General features: G+C 46.3%; 1 long non-coding RNA gene across 1 annotated transcript; it reads left to right on the top strand.

The window, feature by feature from the left end:
* Positions 1-2377: 2377 nt before the first annotated feature.
* LOC119329109 lies at positions 2378-2897 on the top strand. The gene is made up of 2 exons (XR_005159291.1): positions 2378-2490; positions 2571-2897. It is a non-coding gene; the product is annotated as an uncharacterized LOC119329109 (long non-coding RNA).
* The last annotated feature ends 3748 nt before the right edge of the window (positions 2898-6645 follow it).

Raw genomic sequence — 6645 nt, 5'->3', positions numbered from 1 at the left:
CCTACTACTACACCACACCACACTTGGCCCCATCTGTCGGTTTCAACAGACTAGAAGTGATAGCATCTCAATCATCATCATCATCCATATCAGCGTCCTGTGTAGTCCTCTTCCCAGGCCGGTCACCTCCCAATGCCATTCTTCTACGGCCTCAGTGCCTCACTAGTGAGGCCCTCCCTTACGCACACCACAGATAAGTTTCAGCCCTGGCCGAATTTTTAGCTCGCACCAAATATCCAAGCCTATTTATTGCAGGTAACCCGCGTGCGACCTTCTCAGCTCGATAGACAAGCTTAATTGACCTTCTGAATCTGGATTTTACAAAACGTTCCTTCTCCCATTTCTACCAGAGTAGTAGATACACTAACCAGCTATTCTCATCTCAATAGATCCTTTGATTTCTCTCAATTATTTGTAAACGATATGTCAATTGTCCGAGAATAAAGTCATATTCTTGTCAAATCTTTTTTGAGTGATACCGAGGAGTGCGAATCTCAACACAACCGATCCCCCCTCCCCCCCAATTCCCTACCGTGAAACCAGCCACCATTGCCATTCTCTTTACAGTTTAGATCCAACATGCCACTGTTGTTCCACCACCGCCGAATGACGGAGCCACACTGCTGGCGGCCGGCACGGGTTTCCCCTACTCACAATGTTTGTCCAGGGCATTTGCCTGTCGGTTGCAGCCAAACTCCTCAATGCAAACACAATCATGCTGCTCATCCTAGCCGGTCGAGGCCAGATTCTTTACATCGGGCAAGTCCTCTGCACGCCACCAGCATGAGTTCTCGTGCTTGTCTCGGTGCCAGAGCAGTCAAAAAAAATCAATCTACTTAGGCAAAACTAACAGGAATGGAGTTGACCGGTTGGCTCTGTCCGTCTTTTCATGTCACCGCCGTCTTTCCTCGGCGCCTTATTTTTTACGGGAAGGGGCATGCTTTATACACCAAATAATGGTTACATCATTGGCCAAAATTTTCATAAGAAAATAAGGGGGTGCATCCGCCCAAACATATGGGATATTCGCACGTCCCTATCTTGCCAGCTCATGAGCTCTACTATATCCGTGTCTCTAAAACAATGCTCAATTGTAACCTTCCAAAATTCAAGCAAACTACTACGACAATCATCTACCGCCGGTGCTGGTACCATGGCTGGCACGATGACATTTTCGTCAGGAACGAGCACACCAAGCTTGGAATCGAGATTTGACAACAGGCAAAGACTCATATCGGTGGGTGTATGCGCGTATGTATGAGTAGTTGCATCCGTATTTGTGTTAAGAAAAAGGAAAGGAGGAATTTATTGCGCCAAGATTCGCATTGCCACTTGTCGCTACGATTTTTTTTCCTTCTTAGCCCAAACCGGATTAACCCACGTCGTCAAAGAAAACCTCTGAAACCCTAAAATTCTCTGTCCCGATTCCTTCCAGCGCCGCTCCCATCCCTCTCTCTGCTCCCCCCCGATCCACCCCTCTCCATTCCCAATTAAACGATCCCCTCCTCGTCGAGCCTGGATCTGGCCGTACCCTATGGAGCGACACAATTCATTCAGGTGAGCCTCGATATGGGCGGATCACGCCGCCCTGCCGCTTCTTTCTTTGCAGCCCGCCCCCGCATCTTTTCTATCTCCGCGAGAAGACATCTGACTGCCTGCGTGCGATTTCTAGAGTTTCTCACTCGAATTGACACCAGCTTCTTCCTTGGTTGCCAGGATGGGAGAGGCCAAGGAGAACGACGTGTACAAGCAGGAGCTGCTCGACGACGACAAGGCTGTTGACGCCGCCGCCAAGCCGGCCGCCGGGCACGCAGCCGCCAGGAAGTAATTATTCGTTCAACTTCCTTGTTTTTCTTCATCTTCCCTTCACTTTGCTTGTTCTCATTCTGACGGACGGCCTATGCGCGCAGGGGCAACGTCGGCAGCCACAGCTCCGGCTTCACAGACTTCTTTCTCAAGCCCGAGCTGCTCCGGGCCATCCAGGACTGTGGCCTTGAGACCAGGACTAACGCTTGGAGCAGCGTCCCCCCGAAGGCAAGTTAGTTCGATTGGTTAGCATGTAGTACAACGCTTAGCTATCCCCCTTGGCACCCATTAATCGCCACGTATTAGCTTTCAGTGGTTTCAAAAGCATACGAACTAGACCGCTAGGAATAACTAGTAATCCCATATATGTGATCTCTTATATTTCTTTACAGCGGGAGTAAAAGGCAACCATTAATTCCACAGCGTCTAACATGCTCCAACTAGAGCTACCCTCATAAGGCACTGTATGTGCTGGTTAATCTGTTGCGAAATTCACTAGAGCATGTTTGAAACCTATCAATGTATGCTAGCAGAGATGCTGATCACGTTCATAATTCCCTTCAAATATTTCAGTTCCTTTTTGATGGACAGGCTACACCCGCAAGGCCGCTTGACTATGAGGAGAACGATAACCAGGCCGTCGACGCTGCTGCCAAGCCTACCTCTCGCCATGTAGCCCAAGAAGTTATTATACATTTCAATATTTTTTTCCTTCTCCCATCCAATTGTTTGGTCCCTTTCTAACGGACGATCTATGCGCGCAGGAGTGGCGTCGGCATCCATAGCTCCGGCTTCAGGGACTTCTTACTCATGCCCGGGCTACTCCGGGCCATCCAGAAATTCAGCCTTGAGCACCCATGGGCAATTGAGTTCGAATGATTAGCATGTATATATGCCCCTTAGCTATTCCCCTCGGAGCCATTAATAGGCACCGCTTCGCTTTCAGGTTTCAACCCACTTGAGCCGAGTGAAATGCATTAAAGTATCACAATTGTGTCGTCATTACTAGCAACTTAACATCACTTTTGTGTTTTCGACAACTTAACATCACTTTTGTGTTTTCGACCCAAAAAACACATTTTTTTAGTTAATTTCACTGAATGCACTGACCACTCTCTGAGTTTGCTGAAACAACGATTATGAAATGTTGGATCCGCTTAGGCTGAATATGCAAAAAAATATTCCATGTGGACAGTTGACCTGGTCTTTTTCCTCCACCTCCGCCCCTCTCTCTTTTTTTTTTTGCATCGACGCCCAGGGGTACCTCGCCGACGTGGGCCTCACCATGCACACTTACCTGCCGCTGCCCTCCATGACGCGTCGTCGCACTCACCCAGGCATCGCAGTGCTCCCGGAATCGCCACACCTCCCAAGATCCGGCACACCATATGCTTTTCCAGCCATCAGCCTGCCACCCTCCATGATTTGAGTCCCTCGGTCTTCGATTCCCATGGTTTCGAGCACCGCACCAGCGCCCTCACCGCGGCCCGTTCTAGATTCAGTGAGGGAGCATAACCCCTACCCCGAGCAATGCATCTCCTCGCGTGGAGTAGTGCTGGATGTAGGGGCACTCCCCTGGAAGGACGTGGAAGCTAGGATTGACGACTAGAGCTGGCACACCTCACCAGTGTAGTCAGTGGTGCAGTTGTGCAGTAGGTCATGCGCGGCGGCCACTATGACAATCGGTGGAAGCCTGACATCATCCCATTCCGGCCATCTGTACCGAATTTGTCGGTAAGCGCATGGTGCCTGGTCAACCACCGGCAGCGACATGAACGGACCCGGCTAGAACTCCGCTTCCGATGCATTTTTAGCTAAGTTTTAGGTGGTTTTCTGCCATTTTTTTTAAAATTGGTGGTAAATTGGTAATGGCAACATAACCGTGGAGGTTTTATTCATTTCACTCACATGAGCTAGACCGGTAGGAATAGTAGTAAAAGGAAAACAAAGGAAAACCCTTAATTCCACTGTCTACCATGCTCGAACTAGAGCTATCCTCTTTTTTCATAGCAAAAAAACCATAGTGCACTGTATTTGGTAGTTAATTTGTTGTGAAATTGATGAAAAATCTGTTTCGAATCTGTCAATGTATACGTAGAGATGATGATCACATTCATCACTCGATTAATCTATTTATATCCCTTCCCAACCACAAATCTCGTGTCCTAGTTTCCCCTCTAAAACTTAAGGCGGGAGCGTTTACAGCTACGAAAAAGAAGGTGTGTTCTTGGGTCTCACCTTGGAGGGGTCGACATCATTCTTCGGCTGCAAAATGACCATAATAAACTCTAGCATGTACAACGTTCCCACATTCATCATGGTATTTTATCATCTTTTTGAGAGCAACCACGCTGTGTTTGACAAAGACTGTATTGCATCTACTGGAATAGTCGTGATACCAAGTGCCATAAGCCCATAACTGTAGGTGTGAGGCCGCCGCAATTGGAGTTGCCGCCACTGTCCTATTCCTTTCTTGCCCTCAGTTATTCCGGTCTTCAGGTCATCGTGTAATGTAGTAAGTGAAAACTCTTCACCATGAACCAAAAAGGCAAGTCTTTTTCTTTTCTCTTTCAACTAGATGTCATCCATTGAATTTTCTCAGCCAAGTATGCATTTCCAAGACACTAAACCTTTTAATCAGCAACTGCTTTTCTATCGTCTCTTTTCTGCTGTTGATGATTCAGTAGTCGTTTCTGTTCTTATGCCGCCTCTAGTCCCGGCTGGGTTTCCGCCTTTTGCATTTGATTCCCCCTTCCTAAAACAATATTAACAATTATTTCTTTTTCTGTCAAGAAGATTATCTATACCAATATAAAAAGACCCAAAGGGACAGATCCAATTAATCTCGGCCATTAAATCATGTCAATCCAACGACCTAAACAGCTTCAATGCCGAGCTCTCAACACGTTTAGCGTGCAGTTAATTTCATGTCAAATATAGCGCTAATCACATAATAACACGCAAATAATATTGTACTTAATATCCGCATGCACATAATATACTTTCAAATTAACGTGCATTGCATGTACACATTGACTAGTAAGGAAAAAATAGTTCATTATTCGATAGCGCGCCAGTAACTAGAGAAGTGTAGACTCTGTTAACTAGGAGTTGGACCTGCTCAATTTTGTGCTTAGAGAGTATTGTACCACATCCACGTTGCACCTGTATGTAAGCATCTATATTTTGTGCCCAAAATCCAAGGAAGAGGAGGAGTATATGGCATATTGGGAGCACATCCGATTGCCCAAGATAAGTCGTCTGGAGGCTGAAATCACTCTTTTGACTTTTTTTAATGTTTGGCATGATCCGACCCTGTTTAAAAATATATCTGGATTTGACACTTTTCCTACCGTCATACACGCTGACGGTAGGGTATAATAGGGTTACCACTATGCAAGGCCCCTGCTCTAGGAAAGATCTCTCTACCTCCAAGACCTCATCTTCCTTGGATTTGAAAAGAACCCTACCCTAGTGCTATTTCCATTGGATTGCACTTGTATACTTGTGGATCTCATGTGTGCTATTCTAGTGGATGTGTGATGTGGACTTGCTTGATTGATTTCCTCTTTGTGTTCATGCTTGTTCTTCCACTAATAGAAAAGGGGGCAAAGGTTCAGGCCGGGTAAGCCCATTAGTCCCGGTTCAGTCTAGAACCGGGACCAATGGGTGCATTGGACACGGTTCGTGAGCCCAGGGGCCGCCCGAGCCACGTGGGCCATTGGTCCTGGTTCGTCTGGACCTTTTGGTCCCGGTTGGTGGGACGAACCGGGACCAATGGGCCTGGCTCCTGGCCCACCACCATTGGTCCCGGTTGGTGACATGAACCGGGACCAAAGGCCCCCCTTTAGTCTCGGTTCATGCCACCAACTGGGGCCAATGGTGGTGCCTATATATACCCCCTCGCGCAAGAGCAGAGCACACTGCTCTGTTTTTTCTTGCCGAGGGGGAGAGGGCTTGGTGGTGCTCTAGTTCACCTCCTATGCACGCAAGGTGTTCGATGGAATGCCCGAGCCACACTACTTAAGCTTTCTCCTCTCCAAGCTCGGCCTCCAAGCTCCATTTTCCTTAATATTTGTCTAGGTTTAGCGGTCCGTCACGCCCCACCCCCGTCTTCACCGCCGTCGATCACCCGCGCCGATCTCATCACCGGCACCACCGTGGTGAGCCTCTTGTTCTTATCTTCTTTCTGAAAGGAAAAATATTCTTACTTGTATGTTTAGATAGATACTTGTATCATTTTCTTACTTTTATTATTGCATCTTATATAGTGTGATGGTTTTGGTATCCGCCCCCGTTGGCCCTCGTCCTGTGTATCATTCAGATGTGGTATATATTATCTTTATAACTATTGGTTCATTTATTGTTTATGAAAATTATGCCGACCAACGTGACATAGATTTTATTTATCTAGGAGGTATGTGAACCGGAAATTCCAACCGACCCTATTTTTGAGAGGTTAAATTTAGTTGAAGAAGAAAACAATTTCTTGAAGGAAAAAATAAAAAAAATTGAGGAGGAGAAGATGATATTGGAGTTGCATGTTGCGGATGTCGTCGATGATCACAAGATCAAGATGGGTGCAATGCGCTTGAAGATTAGAAAGATTAGAAAATATGCCGTTCATACCGAGGCTTGGTATCATTATGCCGTTGGATCAATTGTTACCTTGGTTGTGATTATGATCGTGTTTGTTTTCGCATTGAAATGTTTTACATAGTTTCAATGTATGGTTTAATTAATTAGATGCTCTGGAGAGCTATATGTTGTTAGATGAGAACTATGTATGTACTTTGGTTTTAATGTGATGATGAACTTATATTAATTTTATCACTTAAT

This window comes from Triticum dicoccoides, chromosome 7A (assembly GCF_002162155.2).
Source record: "Triticum dicoccoides isolate Atlit2015 ecotype Zavitan chromosome 7A, WEW_v2.0, whole genome shotgun sequence".
NCBI lineage: Eukaryota > Viridiplantae > Streptophyta > Magnoliopsida > Poales > Poaceae > Triticum > Triticum dicoccoides.
Note: the sequence above shows the minus strand (reverse complement) of the source record. Positions and strands in the feature narration are given on the sequence as shown.